The following is a 16,968-nucleotide window of genomic DNA, read 5'->3' on the forward strand; positions in this document are numbered from 1 at the left end:
ACGCCCTCTGCCCGGGCGCCAGGCTCTGCGGCGAGCAACAAGGAACACGGACGTCCCGCCCCCTTTGCCGCCGCCCCCTCTTATTGTTTTACCCCTGCCGAAAGGGCCAGGGAACCCCCCAGCGCAGCGTCAGCCAATCCCGCATCTCCTTCGCGGGCCGGACCCAACCTTCTCGCGTCCCTCTGCGGAGCACGCGCAGTACGCCGCCGCGCTCGCGTACGCTCGCGCCCGGAAAGCCGGGAACCGGAACCGGCCGAAAGCCGGGGCGAGAGTCCGCTGATTTGACGTCACAAGGAGGCTGCTTTTCTCTTGCCCAGAGGCTCCTGTCCCGACGCCCTTCTTTCAGATCGTGCGAGCAAGAGCTGGTTCAGTGCAGACTGATATTCCTGGCCCCCTTCGATGATGCATGTTAACAGGGAGGAAATTGAGCAAACCTTTCTGAACCAGGTGTCTTCTGCAGATTGCTGCTCTAGACTAAAAATGCACAATGGGTTCCGCTGTTGGCACGCTAAGCTCACCCATGTTGTTCAACCCATCCTAGAAAATGGTGATTTTTAAGTGCCACCGAGAAGGTCATTCATTCCTGCAATTAAAAGTAGAATACATTATGGACCTACTAGGTGCTAGGCTGTAGGATACAGGAAAAATATGTCATGGGCTCCAGGGTGGGGGGGTGGGGGGGTGGGGAACCTTCGTGTGCCTGTTACGGATTTAAACATTGCTAATTATGTACTAAGCATTTTACCTACTAAAGCTAAAGGGCTTGAAATCAAAGAAACACCAGAGTTGTCCTAGGTTCAGGCCCACACTTATCGCCGGGGCATAGCCTATAGCCTTCGAAGACACTGATACACGACCTTGATTCATGGGGAAAAACTATTAAGTTGTGCAGTCAAGAAAGCCACTTTGCACTTTAGATCTGGCAGTGTTTTCTGAGGATACCAAGCAAACAGGAATTCCAGAAAGGAGAACTGAGGAAGTTGTGAAATAAATGAAAGGGCATTTAGGAAAAAAGACAATACCGCCCATACCAAATATGATGCTGCCTATGTATTACATAAGTTTTCCTTATGATCCTAGGGGGCAATTTTAAGGTTAAGTTATACATGTGAAAACAGGTTCACAGAGTACTGACCTTTGAGTCTCCAAAATCCATCACCTTTACCTTAATTACTTATGCAAAATATATAGGCAGATTCAGTTTATGAAATGTTTTTGTTTTAAAGCACTATAGTGCATCATTTAAAATCCTGGCAAAAACCCTGTGAAGTAGTTACTATTTTTAGCCCATTTTACAGATGCCGAATCTAAGGCTTAGAGAGGTCAAGTAATTTACCTAGTGACACACAACTATTACTAAACTGGGACGCAAAAACAGTCTCCCCCCAAAAAATCCATGCTCTTGACCACAAGCTACAACATACTTCTATTGTATTAACTGTCATAATTTACATCTCTACTGTTGACTAACATTTCAATAGTACCCAGTTTGAGGTTTTTATGTGCAATGTTGTTGTTATAATAGCTGTAATAATATTCCTAAGACTAGTCTTCACCATGTATCTTGGTGCATGGGTGTAAAAGTGTCTCCAAAGCATTGGTTCTCAGATTTAAGGGTGCAGCAGAATCACCTGGAGAGCTTATTAAAACAGACTGCTGGGGGTCCCAGCCAGGTGTGGTAGGGATTAAGGTGCCTGGATTCCACAAATAGCTGACTGTATGGTTTGAGTACCGGACCCAGAGGCTTAAAAAAAATGCCAGGAAAAAAAATAGGGGGACCAGCAGTTAGCGTAATGGCTATGTCACTGGACTCCCATGTAGTCGATCACAGTTTGCGTCCCGGACGCGGTGGCTTAAACTCATGCCAGGCGTGTGTGCATGCGTGCCCAAGATCCTGAGAGAATGGAGGAGAAGGAATTGTGGCGCGGCCATCCCCCCTTGGGGGTGATTTCTCACTTTCTATCTCTGTGTCTGTCTTTCTGGCGAGTGCACGCACCCTATAGCAAAAATCTCTCTCAAAAAAAAAAAAAAAAACATGCCAGGCACATGTGTGTTCATGCCCAAAATCCAAAGAGGAGAATGGAGAAGGGATTGCATTGTGGCCAACCCCCCCTGGGGAATGCTTTTCTCACTTTCTCTTTCTGGTGAGTGCACAGGCCATATACGAAATTAACGAACAATAACAAAACAGATTGCTGGGCTCCACTCCAAGAGCCTCTGATTCAGCAGATCACTGTTTAAGCCTGAGAATTTGCACTACTGACAGGTTCCTAAGCTATGGTGCTCCTGCTGTTCTAGGAACCACACTTTAAGAACCAGAGTGGTTAGTGGAGAGGTAAGTAAACTTTTTGTCATAAAGGACCAGATAGTAAATCTTTTAGGCTTTGAGGGCCACATATGGTCTCTTGCACATTTCTCTCCTCCTTTTGCTTTTAAGATCCTTTGAAAACATAAGAACCATTCTTTGGTTAGCTGTAAGACTATGCAAAAACAGGCCTCAGGCAACCCCTGCTCTATGGTATATACCATTAAATGATGTATAGCGATTTAATGTATGAATAATTTCTAAATTAATAAAAAAAATATAGAAAGCAAAATAAAAAACAACAAACAAAAAAAGTTAGTGAGAGGGGTCAGCAGGTGGTGTAGTGGTTAAGGTGCGGGGCTCCCACGTGATTGACCACAGTTCAAGTTCCACACCCAGCAGCTTGAAAGTCATGCCGGGGCTGTATGTGTCCATGCATGCCCAAAATCCTGAGAGGAGAGTGAAGGAGAAGGGATTGTAGAGTGGCTGCCTCCCTGGGGGAGGGAGGGGTGATTTCTCCTCTCTGCCTCTCTGGTGAGCTCATGCACCCTATAGCAAAAATCTCTCAAAGAAAACAGGGTTAGTGAGAAAAAAAGATTTTGTTATCTTCAACTTCAGTAAATAACCCTAACCAATATTCACTTAACTGGAAGTTTCTACCTCATAAACACCTTGCATATAAGCTTTACTTATTTCATTTTATTTAATTCACCAGAGAGAGACTGAGAGAGAATGAAAATGAGAAAGCAAGTGGCCAGGTCTGGGACTCAAACCTCAGTTGGCCATGTGGGAGTCCAATGCCGCAACCCGTACACCACCTGCAGGCTGCTTTCCTTACTACTCTTTCCTCTCACACCACCCCAGCTCTTCCTTTGACATTCTAATTACAGGGCCACTCCAAGGCCTTGGACATGAACCTTCATCAAAAGACTGAAAATTCAAAGTAAACTGCATCCATTGATTCCTCTAGTACCCCCATAATGAAAGGTCTCTCTCAAGTAAAGGTGAATCAGATATGGTTTTATCAGAAAATATCCTTCTAAAAATTTCAATGAACCCTGCGGCCAGCAGATGCCATGGTGCTGGATTCCCACATGGCGGACCAGTTTGAGTCCCGGACCCAGTAGCCTGAAAAACATGCCAGGTGTGTGTGCATGCCCAAAATCCAGAGAAGAGAATGGAGGAGAGGGGATTGTGGCATGGCCATTCCCCCTGGCAGGGATGGGGTCGGGTAGAGGTGGGGTGGGGAGTGCGATTTCTAAGTTTCCTTCTCTCTGTTTCTCTGGCAGGCATGTGCCCTACAATAAAAAGTTTTATAAAACTTGTTTTCAAGTAATCCATTACTGCTTTTAATTGTCCACTAATTTGGCAGGGGTCAGCAGGTGGTGTGGTGGTTAAGGGCGCTGGATTCCCACATGGGCGACCATGGATCGAGTCCTGGACCTGGTAGCTTGCTTTCTCCCTTGCCCTTTCTCTCTCTCTGGTCAAATTAAAAAATAACAAAGGGGCCAGCAGGTGGCAGGGTGGTGGTTAAGGGTGCTGGACTCCCACATGGCCAACCACATTTTGAGTCCTGGACCTGGTAGCTTGCTTTCTCCCTTGCCCTTTCTCTCTCTCTGGTCAAATTAAAATAAAGAAATAAGTGAAATAAAATATTTACAAAATAATAACAAATGGAATTAAATGAATTAATTATTAAAAAAAAAAAACAATTGTCCACTAGCTCGTCTAAGCTGTCTTTAGTGGTTATTTTGTATTCTCTCTATATTATATAGTTCTTAGGTTGTTTTCTAGTGTTTTATAAGTAGACTCAAACAGACAGGTCATCTTTTTTATGTTTGTTTTTTCTTTTTTTTTTGTTTTTTTTTTGGAGAGGTTTTTGCTATAGGGCACGTACGCTCGCCAGACAGACAGAGACAGACAGACAGAAAGCGAGAAATCACCCCCCAGGGGGGATGGCCACGCCGCAATCCCTTCTCCTCCATTCTCCTCTCGGGATCTTGGGCATGCATGCACACGCACCCAGCGTGAGTTTAAGCCACCGGGTCCGGGATGCGAACCGCGGTCGACTACGTGGGAGTCCAGCGACATAGCCATTACACTAACTGCTGGTCCCCCAGACAGGTCATCTAGTAGAGTATCTGCTTCAGAACAGCTTACAGGATTCTTTCCAACTAGTTTCATTCATTCAGGAGCCACCACTGAGTACCAATGAAACAAAGATAGTATTAGGCTCAAGATGATGCAGAACTATTCAAACTACGAATCCTATTTTCAGGAAAATGGGAAAGAGAGAGAAGGAGGAAGAAGGAGGAGAGAAAGGAAAAAGAGGGAAAGTCAGAAAAAGTAAGGAAACAACTAGAATAGAGGGCCCTATTAAGTGATACGACAATACAGATGCCGAATAGCATTTTATTCTTCTTCCTAACACTGAATTCTGAATTTTAATTTAATATCTGATACCCTTCCCACATTCCATACATGTATACTTACACAGGCACCTGTAAATTCCACGTGGAAAGAACTCTTGTTCACCATTTGAATCAGGCACCCAGTGCTGGCACAAGGAAATTGCTCTGTGAGCATGTGTTGGCTGACCATTGTGGGCACATTAGAGGAAAAGCACATAGTCTTGCTCCTTGGCTGCTATTATTTTGGTAAAAGAATTATTCAATTTAATTTATTATTATCATCATTTTTTAAATTTGCCATAGGGTACATGCGTTCACTGGAGAGAGACAGGGAAAGTGAGAAAGCAAGCTGCCAGGTCTAGGACTCAAACTGTGGTCGGCTATATGGGAGTTCCATGCCCTAATCACTATGCTACCTGTTGGCTCTGGCTGCTATTATTTTTGTTTTGTCCTAACTTCTAGAACAGTATATAATTTGTAAATTGTTATTCATTACTGATTAATAATAATAGTTTTCTTCTTTTTGTAGAGGTTTTTGCCTAAGGGTATGTGCACTCTCTGGAGAGACACAGAGACAGTGAGACAGAAAGTGAGAAATCACGCCCCATGGGGGATGGCTATACCGCAGTTCCTTCTCCAACATTCTCCTCCTGGGATCTTGGGCACACATACACACACACCCAGTGTGAGTTTCAAGCCACCAGGTCCAGGACTTGAACCACGGTCGGCCCTGTGGGAGTCAGCAACGTAACTGCTTACACTACCTGCTGTCCCTAATAATAGCTTTTCAAACTATGGATTTTCTCCTTCCAAATAATTTAGATATCATACCACAGGTTTTGCACAGACATGCACACATGACCAGCATGAGCTTTAAGCCACTGGGTCCAGGACTTGATCTGCAGTTGACTACATGGGAGTCTAGTGATGTAACCATTATGCCAACTGCTGGTTCCTAATAAGAGTGTTTTTAAAATTCCCATGTGCCCTTCACCTACATCCTTCAAATATTCATGTTTTCTACATGAATGAAATGCTCCTTCATTTTCTCTCTCCTCTCCCAGGGCACTGCTAAGTCTCTGGGGGTGGCACATGTCAACTGTCTGGACTCCATCCTGTGCCTAGGACAGTGCTTGCCATTAGCAGCAGCTGGTGATTAAGGAATGACCGAATCCAACAGTTTCAAAGAAACCCAAAAGTGGTTATGATGGGCACTCTACCAGACAACTTGGAGATTGCCAAGTGAATTCTATCCATAAAAAAGGCATTTAAGGAACCAGCAGATGGTATAATGGTTTTGTTGTTGGACTCCCACACAGTCGACCTTGGTTCAAGTCCTAGACGCAGAGGCTCGAAACTCATGCAAGGCGTGCGTGTGCGCGTGCATGTGTGTGTGTGTGTGTGTGTGTGTGCCCAAAATCTCAAGAGGAGAAGGAATTGTGGCGTGACCAACCCTGTGGGGGGTGATTTCTTGCTTGCTTTCTCTCTCTGCTTTCTCTCTCACTCCGGTGAGCATGCGTGCCCTATAGCAAAAGACTCTATTTATGGGCCAGCAGTTGGCATGGTATTTAAGGAGGCTGGATCCGACATGGTTGAGCCTGCGGATCAAATCTAGAACCTGATGGCTTGAAAAACACACCTGCGGACAAGCAGGTGGACCGGTGTTTGAGTCACTGGACTCCCACACAGGTGACCGCAATTCAAGTCCCAGAGCCAGTGACTTGAAAATCATGCCAGGCGCATACACTTGCATCTCAAACTCTCAAGAGGAGAATGGAGAAGGGACTGTTGTGTAGTCATCACCCCTAGAGGGTGATTTCTCACTTTCCCTCTCTCTGTCTCTCTTCCTCTCCAGTGAGCACATGCAACTTCTGGCACAAACACACAAGAAAGCCCACACCTTGGCATGTGTCCATGCATGCACAAAATCCCAAGAGGAGCTATAGAGGAGAAGGGATTCTGGCATGGCCATCCCCACTGGGGAATGATTTCTGACTTTCCCTCTGTCTGTCTCTGTCTTGCCAGCAAGCTAACACACCTTGTAGTAAAAAACGAAAAAGAAAAAAAAAATTGTTTTATCCTGACATTGTCCCTTTATTCTTTAAACACTTCACTGTGTATTTCCTAAAAGACAAGAACAGTCTCTTATATAACCATAATATAATTATCAAAACCAGGTATTAACATCGATATACTACAATTTACCCTACATTCAGTTGTTCAACTAATAGCCTTTGTTTTGGCTTTAGAATGATTTACTTAGTTTTATTTATCATTACTATTGCTTTTAAAATTTATTAGTGAGCACATATGCTCACCAAGTAGAGGCAGAGAGAGAAAGTGAGAAAGTAAGCCACACAGTCCAGGACTCAAACGACGGTCAGCCATGTGTAAGTCTAGCATTTTAACCACCGCATCGCCTGCTGGCCCAACGAATAGCTTCTGTAATAAAAGTGAAAAATACACCTGCTGACTGACTGGTCCAGGATACAATTCAGGGTTACAAATTGCATTGAATTAGCATGTTACCTTGGTATTTTGTAGCTTCTCGGTTATTTTCTTTCATTACTTCAATAATTTTTAAAAGTACAGGACAATCATTCTGAAGAATGCCCCTCAATTTAGTAAGCTCTGATATTTCCTTTGAATTATATCTAGGTTATGTATGATTAACAAAAATATCAGAGTTCTCTTGTATCCGCAGTGTACCATATTAGGAGGCACGTGGATGTCTATTTGTCCCATAACTGATGATGTTAGCTTTCATCATTTGGTTCATGCATTCTTTAAGAAGATTCTCCAGCATAGGGGCCAGTAGGTGGTGTAGTGTTATGGCATTAGACTCCCATGTTCGAGTCCCAGACCCAGCAACTCGAAAATTATGCCAGACATGATTTTCTGACACCATACAAGTTACTAATTTCAAAGAGAAAATAGTACCTTTACACTGGATAATCTCTTTAAAAAAATTATTTATTTATTCATTCATTTTAATTTGACCAGAGAGAGAGACATACACACACAGAGAGAGAAAGAATGAGGAAAATGAAAAAACAAGCCACCAGGTCCAGGACTTGAACCGTGGTCGGCCATGTGGGAGTGTCCAGTGCCTTAACCACCATGCCACCTGCTGGTCCCTACACTGGATAATCTTTAAAAAAAAAATGTTAAGGTTTCTGCCATAGGGTATGTGCAGTCACTGGGGAGAAACAGAGAGAGACAGTGAGAAATCACCCCCCACCCAGTGGGGATGGCCACGCCACAATCCCCTCTCTCTCATTCTCCTCTTGGGATCTTGGGCACGCATGCTCACATGCCCAGCGTGAGTTTAAGCCACCAGGTCCAGGACTTGAACTGTGGTCAGCTACATGGGAGTCCAGCAACATAGCCAACTGCTGGTCCCTCTCTTGTCAAATTAAAAATAGTTATAATAATAATAAATTAAAATAAATAAATATGTTTTATAAAAAAGAAAATCATGCCAGAGGCCAGCAGGTGGTGTAGTGGTGAGGACACTAGACTCTCACATGTCCTACAGTGGTTCAAGTCCCTGACCTGGTGGCTTGAAACACACCAGGTGCATGTAAGTGCATGCCCCAAATCCTGAAAGTGAGGTAGGAGACAGGGACTCTAAAAATATATTTAGCGTGTATGCCCAAAATGGAATCACAAAATGGCTAAGTTTTAAGATGGAGACAAAGCAGTTCGGCTACTTAGGAGAGACCTCTTGCAGCAGTGGCTCAGTGACTGACCTAGGCAACATGACCTAGACCTAAAACAAAGGCTTTTCCAAGCCCCACTACATTCCAGGGAAAGGATAATTTTTTATTTTTTGAGAGAGATTTTTATAGCAAGAAATCGCCCCCCCAGGGGGAATGGCCATGCTATAATCTCTTCTCTTCCATTCTCCTCTCAGGATCTCGGGCACACATGCACATGCCCTCGGCATGAATTTTAGGTTGCCAGGTCCAGGACTCAAACTATGATCAACTACGTGGGAGTCCAGTGATATAACCATTATGCCATCTGCTGGCCCCAAGATAATGGTTTTTCTAGCCCAGCCTTCTAGACAGACAATCTCCTGACTTGGTACCCACTCCAAAATTAGAGAAATAATTGGACCCATCCAGCATGTGCCCCTCCCCAGCATGTGGGGAATGCATGTGCCAGCCTCACCCAGAACAAGCCTGAACAAGGCCCCTCAGACCCAGATAAAAACCCCTGGCCACAGTTCTTCCTGGGCAACCCATTTTCTAAGACCCACCCCCTCGGGAACTCTGTTTTTTCTTCCCTCTCCTTCGATAAACTCCACACTTTGCCATACCTATATACCTACTCTTCGTGTCCGCATCTCTATTTCTTCCCGAGCGTGGGACAAGAAGCTGTGTCTCACTGCGAGCCTGGGCCTGGTCATCCTTGTGCCCGTGTTCCTGCACGAAGAGGAGGAAAGATCGCGGCACGGCCATCCCCAAGTAGGTGATTTATTGCTTTTTGTCTGTCTGTCTGTCTCTCCTCTGGGGAGCTTATGTACTCCATAGCAAAAAAACTCTCAAAATACCTAAAATTTTAAAAAATTGAAAAGAATACATTGTTGTTGCTGATGACGGAGAGCATGCACATGCACAAGAGAAAGACACAGGGAGGCACCGAGGGAGGGGAGGAGAAAGGGCACCTTCCATGGGGCCTGGGCTATGGTAATCCTCTTCCTCCAGTTCTCCAGCTCACCAGGATCCTGGGCACACACACACACACACAGCCATGGTGTATCAGGCTAACTGGGCGGGGACTTGAACTGTGGTCAGAATGTGGCTCCCAGCTCTGCAGCCGGGTACACTACTGACTATTTCAGTCTGGGCCAAGAACACACTTTTATGTTACATATTTATGTTTCAGTTTTAAATTTAACATATTTATGATACAATCTTTTTTGTTTTTTAGAGAGGGAGATTTTTGCTATAGGGCACCAGAGAGACAAAGAGAGACAAAGTGCTAGAAAGCCAGAAATGACGCCCCAGAGGAGATGATCATGCTGCAATCCCCTCTCCTCCATGCTCTTCATGGAACTTTGGGCACTTATGCATACACGCCTAGAGTGAGTTTAAGCCACTGGGTCTGGGACTTGAACTGTGCCCGACTACGTGGGAGTCCAGTGCCGTAACCATCACACCATCTGCTGGTCCCTATGATACAACCTTATGCTACTGGATTCTGTATTTGATACTGGATATATTTCATCTTTTTCGTTGGCTTACAGTTTTTCTGTCTCTCCTACTTTTCCACTGTCAGTCGTATGTTACTTTCGAATAATAACTTTTTTTTACTAATTATTTTATTTATTCATTTATTTATTTATTTTAATTTGACCAGAGAGGGATAAAGAGAAGGGGAGAGAGAGAGAGAGACAGTGAGAAAGCAAGTCCGTGTCCCGGACTTGAACCACAGTCAGCCATGTGGGAGTCCAGCACCCTTAACCACCACGCCACCTGCTGGCCTCTTGAATAATAAATTTTACAAAACCAGCCTTTGCCTTTTAATGACTGAAGAGAAGATCATCGTTTCTGATTCTCTCTATTCTCGTTTCTGTCATAATAGATAAAATAAACATTTATATCATCTGACTATATCACCAAACTCATGTCAGATTTGCTCACTCAATCAGCGCTAACCAAACCATAGGCACGTGGTGTGATGAAGGAAGGTATAGCTTTACTGCAATGTGCCAATGTGCAAACCAAGGAGAGCAGGCAGCTGGTGCTGAAAAGACCCATGGGCTCTCCAGAGAGAGACAGAGAGAAAGGGAAATTCACAAACCACTCCCCAGGGGTATGGCTACACAGCAATCCATTCTCCTCCTGGGATTCTGGGCATGCACGTACAAGTGCCAGGCATGATTTTCTTTTTCTCCTTTGTTTAAAAATTATTTTATTTCATTTTACTTATTTATTTATTTTAATTTGACCAGAGAGAGAGAGCGAGAGAGCAAGCCGCCAGGTCTGGGACTCAAACTGCGGCCAGCCATGTGGGAGTCCGGTGCCCTTAACCACCATGCCACCTGCTGGCCCCATTAGGCATGATTTTCATTCCACCAGTCAGAGACTTAGACCACAGTTGGCCATCTGGGAGTTCCGCATCTTAACCCACTACGCCACTTGCTGGCCCCATCCCGCATCCATTTTTTAAGGGCAAAATTAGGGGCAGGGGTCCCAGCCACATGATCAGTTCAATGACTAGTTTAAAAGGGCATGATCATCTTGTGGGCATTCTTGACTGGCGAGGCCTTAGAGAATAACAGTTCTATTCAGGTTCTCGGGGCCATTCAGCCTGGGATTTTTCTCGGCCATCAGTTTCGATCCTACAAAACATCTTTTAAAATAATTATTTATTTAATTTTATTTGTTATTATTTTTAAAAGAATCATTTTATTTACTTCATTTATTTTATTTATTGCATTTGTTTTCATTTGCAGAGAGGGATAGAGAGAAAGAGAGATAGTGAGAAAGCAAGCCGCCAGGTCCGGGACTAGAACCATGGTCAGCCATGTGGAAGTCCAGTGCCCTTAATCACCACACCACCCGCCGGCCCCTATTATCATTTATTTTTTAATTTGATCAGAGAAAGACAAAGAGAGAGAAAGGAAAAGTGAGAGAGCAAGTTGCTAGGTCCAGAACTTGAACCACGGTTGGTCATGTGGGAGTCCAGTGCCATAACCACCGCCACATCTGCCAGCTTCCTTCTAAATGTCTTAAGTATTGAAGTCAAACCCTTCTCTCCCAGTGGGACCAGCAGGTGGTATGGTAGTTAAGGTGCTGGACTCTCACATAGCTAACCCCAGTCTGAGTGTCTGACCTGGTGGTTTGAAATACACTGGGTGTGTGTGCTTGTGTGCCCAGGATCCTGAGAGGAGAATGGAGGAGAACGGTTACCTGCTGGAAGGTGGGGAGTGATTTCTGTCAGTCTGGCTAGCACATCACCCTATAGCAAAAAATCTCTCTCTCAAAAAACATAAACGAAAAAGTCTTATCTTCTCCATTAAGTGGGAGTTATAAAAATCTTAAGACCCCCCCCCTCTCTCATGGCCAATGTTGCTTCATTACCATAACCAAAGTCTGAAGTCTTATCTCTTATTTTGGGCCATTACAATGTAAATAGCCCTTGCATTCTAAGAAAAGATATCTTACTTTTATTTCAGCCCTTACTAATTTTCAGTTTGGGAAATTCTTATTTTTTTCTTCAACAAAAGGGAAACTGAGGACCCATCCCTCTTGGGGAGGAGGAGGGACCCTGCTGCATTTCAATTACACATACCAAATCAAGAAATCAGAACATATAAGTGGGAGCTGGCAGGTAGCGTTGTGGTTACGGTGGATGGACTCCCACATGGCTGACTGTGGTTTGAGTCCCAGAGCTGGCAGCTTGCTTTCTCACTTTCCTTCTCTCTCTCTCTCTGTCTCTCTCTGGTCAACTTCAATAAAACAAAATAATGACAACAAATAAAATTAAATAAAACGAATTCTTTTTTGGGGGGAGAGAGGTTTTTGCTATAGGGCACAAGTGCATGCCAGGAAGACAGAGACAGAAAGATAGAATTATTTTATTTGGGACCAGCAGTTAGCGTAATGGCTATGTCGATGAACTCCCATGTAGCTGACAGCGGTTCGCATCCCAGACCCGGTGGTTTAAACTCACACCAGGCGTGTGGGCGTGCGTGCCCAAGATCCTGAGAGGAGAATGGAGGAGAAGGGATTGCATCGTGGCCATCCCCCCAGGGGGTGATTTATTACTTTTTATCTTTGTCTCTCTCTGTCTTTCTGGTGAGCACGCACGCCCTATAGCAAAAACCTCTCCAAAAAAAAAAAAAAAGGAATTATTTTATTTAACTTTATTTATTTATTTATTTATTTATTTAAATTAGACCAGAGAGGGACAGAGTGAGAAAGAGATAAAGTAAACCTCCAGGTCCAGGACTCAAACAATGGTCGGTCATGTGGGAGTCTAGCCACCACCATGCCACCTGCCGGCCCCCCAACAGGTGAATCTTTAAAAGTTAAATTACTAGAATTATATTGTCTTATCCCTAATTTCTATCGTAAATTTCAGCATAAAATACTATCTGACACTTTAGTTTGCAAGGTTCTTCCTCCATCCTCTTTTGGTCATTTCAACTTTAGTGAATCCTAAAGCTCAACCAACTCCACTACCTCCGTTTCGATGTTGAAGTAGACTGTGAAGAGGTGACTACATGCATGTTTAGGGGTCGCACATGCCAACTAAGTAAAGTTTATGAAGACTAGATATTGGAAGGAAACCAAATCTATCTTCTTAAAGGACACTCATTTTTCTAAAAAAGTATCATTACTCAATACAATTTCGACTTTTTTTTTTTTTTCTTTTTTAGGTTTTTGCCATAGGGCATATGTGCTCACCTGGGAAAGACAGGCAAAGTGAAAAGTCAACCCCCAGGGGAGATGGCCAGGCCACAATCCTTTCTCCTCCGTTCTCCTTTCAGGGTTTTTGGGCTCACATACACACAAACCTGGTGTGATTTTCTTTTTCTTTTTTTTTTTTAAAGAATTATTTTCTTTAACTTTATTTATTTTAATTTGTCCAGAGAGGGACAGAGTGGGTTGGGGAGTGAGAAAGCAAGCCATCAGGTCCAGGACTCGAACTACGGTTGGCCATGTGGGAGTCCAGCGCATTAACCACCACACTACCTGCCGGCCCCAAAAGTGACTGCCCTCGTGTGATTTTCAAGCCACTGGGTCTGGGACTCGAATGAAAGCCTAGCATCTTAACCACAATGCTACCTGCTAACCCCACAATTTTAACCCTTTAAGGCATACATGACCAATCTCTTGACCCCACTAATACAGTTAAGGATAGTGCTATGGTTTGAATGTTTGTGCTCTTCTGAAATTCATGTTGAAACTTAATACCCAATGCAATAGCATTAAGAGATGGAATCTGGGGGCCGTCAGGTGGCATAGTGGTTAAGGGTGCTGGATTCCCACATGGTCCACTACGGTTTGAGTCCCAGACCTGGTGAATTGCTTTCTCACTTTCTCTCTCTCTCTCTCACTTTAAATAAATTTAAATAAATAAATAGATAAAGATAAATAAAATAGTTCTTAAAAAAAAAAAGAGGTAGAAACTGTAGGAGGTGATTAGGTCTTGAGGGCAGAGCCCTCACAAATGTGTTAAAGCCCTTATGAAAAGGCTTGAAGGCATCTGTTACTTCCTTTTGCACTTTCGCCCCTTCTCCCCTGTGAGACTGTACCAAGAAGGTGCCCTCTTTGATGCAAAGCAAGGCCTCACCAAACAACAAATGTGCTGGCATTTTGATCTTGGGCTTCCTAATCTCTGTAACAGTAAGCAATACACTTCTGTTACTTATAAATGATCCAGTCTAAAATATTTAGTTAGAGCAGTCTGATCAGACTAAGACAAGTGATAATACCACAGTAGTGTAGATCTGAATCTGCCTGTATTTGAATCCCAACGTTATCTCATCACTCACTAGATACCCCTTAAGCAGGATACTTAACTATTCTGTACCTCCCTGTCTCTCATTTGTAAAATGGGGACAGTAATATCTACTGGTTGGGTTATATGAGAAAATAAAGATGACAAACTCTGAGGAGTTGTTTATTCAGAATTTAAAGAGGACCAGCAGGTAGTGTAATGGTTACATTGCTGGACTCCCACGTAGTTTATCACAGTTCGAGTCCAGAACCCAGCAACTTAAACTCACACCAGGCACATGTGCGTGTGTGCCCAAGATCCTGAAAGGAGGATGGAGGAGAAGGGATTGCAGCGTGGCCATTCCCTCGGGGGGGGGGGATTTATCGCATTCTGTCTCTCTGTCTCTCCCTGTCCCTCTGGGTGAGCACATATGCCCTATAGCAAAATTCTCTCTCAAAAAAAAATGCATCATGACTTTTCCCACAACCCAATATTTCTGGAGAAAAAGAATTAGAACAGGTTTTTCCAATATAGGGGAGCAAGTACAATAAGAGCTCATACCCTGGTTACAGGTTAATGACTGCATTTTATACAGTGTGGATGTGCTCAACATATACTCGATGATAATACGAATGTTTATGATTTTAAATCTCAAATCTCTTGCCAGTGTTATATATTTGTAAATGTTGAAATAAATACCTAAGTTTTTTTAAAACTGGAAATCTTTGACGGTGATTATAGATCAACCCAAATGTTACATACAATTAGTACAAAAAGTCAAATAAATTGACTTTACTGCTAGTTCCCACTTCATTGCTTCATAACAGGACTGTCTGATGTTGCATTAGTGAAGATACTTCCTACAACCACATAGTTGCCCCAGAGATTATGACAAATTACTTTACAGCCGCCAGGGCCATCAATAATGACTCCTTACTGTCTGTAGCATTCATTTGTTTTAAGAAGAGTGTTGTTTGAACATGATTCAAAAAATGCTAACCCAGATGATAGGTCAGTAAAGTCAGCCCAAAAGCCTTCAGCTCGAAGAGCATAGCAAATTTCCTAGCATTATTGATAAACTTTTCTAAGAGCGTTTCTCTCTGAATTTCTACCTCTTCACTCCACATGATCATACTGTTTTAGTTTTTTGTGTTACATTCAGAATCATTAGTTTGCTATTAGCCACTTCCAGAAATAGTGATTTAAAATCTCTGGAGGAAGAGGTGATTTCTCACTTTCTGTCTCTCTGTCTCTCTCTTTCTGGTGAGTGCATGCACCCTATAACAAAAACAAAAACAAAACAAAACAAAAAGAATTTAAAGACACAATCTCATGAAAAATCAACAAAGAATTCAATGATGGGATTGCAAATATAACTCACCCTGAATTTGTAAATTCTAGTGGATTCTACCCAATGCTCAGGAAACTATAATCACAGCTCAATCACCTACGGTTGGATGGTCTAAAAGACACAGTAATCCTGGGAAGTGTAAAAACAGAATGTAAAGGGGCCGGCAGATGGCGTGGTAGTTAAGGTGCTGCACTCACATGGCTGGCTGTGCTTCCAGTCCCAGACGAGCTTTCTCACTTTCCCTGGTGAAATGTTTAAAAACAACAATAAATAAAATTAAATAAGTAATTCTTTTTCGTTTAGGGTAACAACATTTCTTTCCATTTTTTTTTGGGGGGGGGAGAGGTTTTTGCTATAGGGCGCGTGCGCTCGCCAGACAGACAGAGAGAGACAGAGAGATAGAAAGTGAGAAATCACCCCCCAGGGGGGATGGCCACGCCGCAATCCCTTCTCCTCCATTCTCCTCTCGGGATCTTGGGCACGCACGCACACGTGTCTGGCGTGAGTTTTAAGCCACCAGGTCCGGGATGCAAACCGCGGTCGACTACATGAGAGTCCAGCGACATAGCCATTACGCTACCTGCTCGTCCCCAATAAGTAATTCTTTAAAAAAAATGTATATGTGGGGCCAGCAAGTGGCGTGGTAGTTAAGGAGCTGGATTCACACAGGATCAACTACAGATAGAGTCCCAGACCTGAAGGCTTGAAAATCATGCTGGGCACATAAACATGCCTGCCCAAAATTCTGAGGAGAAAGGAGAAGGGACTGCACAGTGGCAATCTCCCCTTGGGAGGTGATTTCTCACTTTGTCTATTACTATGTCTCTGTGTCTCTCTCTTCTATGCCAAAAAACCTTAAAAACAAACAAACAAACAAACAAACAAACAAACGAGGGGCCATGTGACCTGATTTGTTTGTGCTCTAGAAAATGACTCTGAAAAGAGGAAATATTTCACCAGTGTTTATCTCCCACTGTCCAGGGTAGACTGCATTTGTCACACAGGAATACTCTGGCCATTACTGAGCTGCGGGGTATGATTATTTCTTCAAGCCTTCCAGTCCGGATATGAGATGTCTCGAGGTTATCGAATTCTCTCCTCTTTGATTTAATGCTCAAGTACAGGATACAGGAGAGGGTCTGGTCAGTAGATATTTCATTTATCAGGAAAGTGTATCCCCATTCGGGAAATGGAATTCTGGTGATTCCTAAATCAGTCTCTCCTGGATTCAGTTAGTATCAAAGAGTGTCCCTGAGCCAGATTTCCTTATGAGGGAAAGGAGAAAAGCTGTACTAAGAGAAATCAGAGCTTGAAGCCACCAGGTGGCGTGATGGTTAGAGGCACTGGATTCCTACATGGCCGGCAGCAGTTCAAGTCCCGGACCTGGTGGCTTCCTTTCTCACTTTCTCTCTCTCTCTCTCTCTCTCTCTCTCTCTCTCTCT

The 16,968-nt window shown here is 43.6% G+C and overlaps 1 protein-coding gene across 2 annotated transcripts in view; it reads right to left on the reverse strand.

Annotated features, from left to right (window-relative positions):
• G3BP2 (G3BP stress granule assembly factor 2) overlaps positions 1 to 16,968 on the reverse strand; it is a 99,337-nt gene that overhangs the window by 37,999 nt on the left and 44,370 nt on the right. The window contains exon 1 of one of the 2 annotated variants that reach the window (XM_006142941.3): positions 93 to 228. The exons of the other annotated variant lie outside the window; for it this stretch is intronic. The gene's annotated coding sequence lies outside the window, so the exon portion shown is untranslated. Of the gene's footprint in view, positions 1 to 92; positions 229 to 16,968 lie in introns of those variants that run through there. 2 annotated transcript variants of the gene reach the window in all.

Source organism: Tupaia chinensis, unplaced genomic scaffold, assembly GCF_000334495.1.
Source record: "Tupaia chinensis unplaced genomic scaffold, TupChi_1.0 Scaffold000086_1, whole genome shotgun sequence".
In the NCBI taxonomy this organism is placed as follows: Eukaryota; Metazoa; Chordata; class Mammalia; order Scandentia; family Tupaiidae; genus Tupaia; species Tupaia belangeri.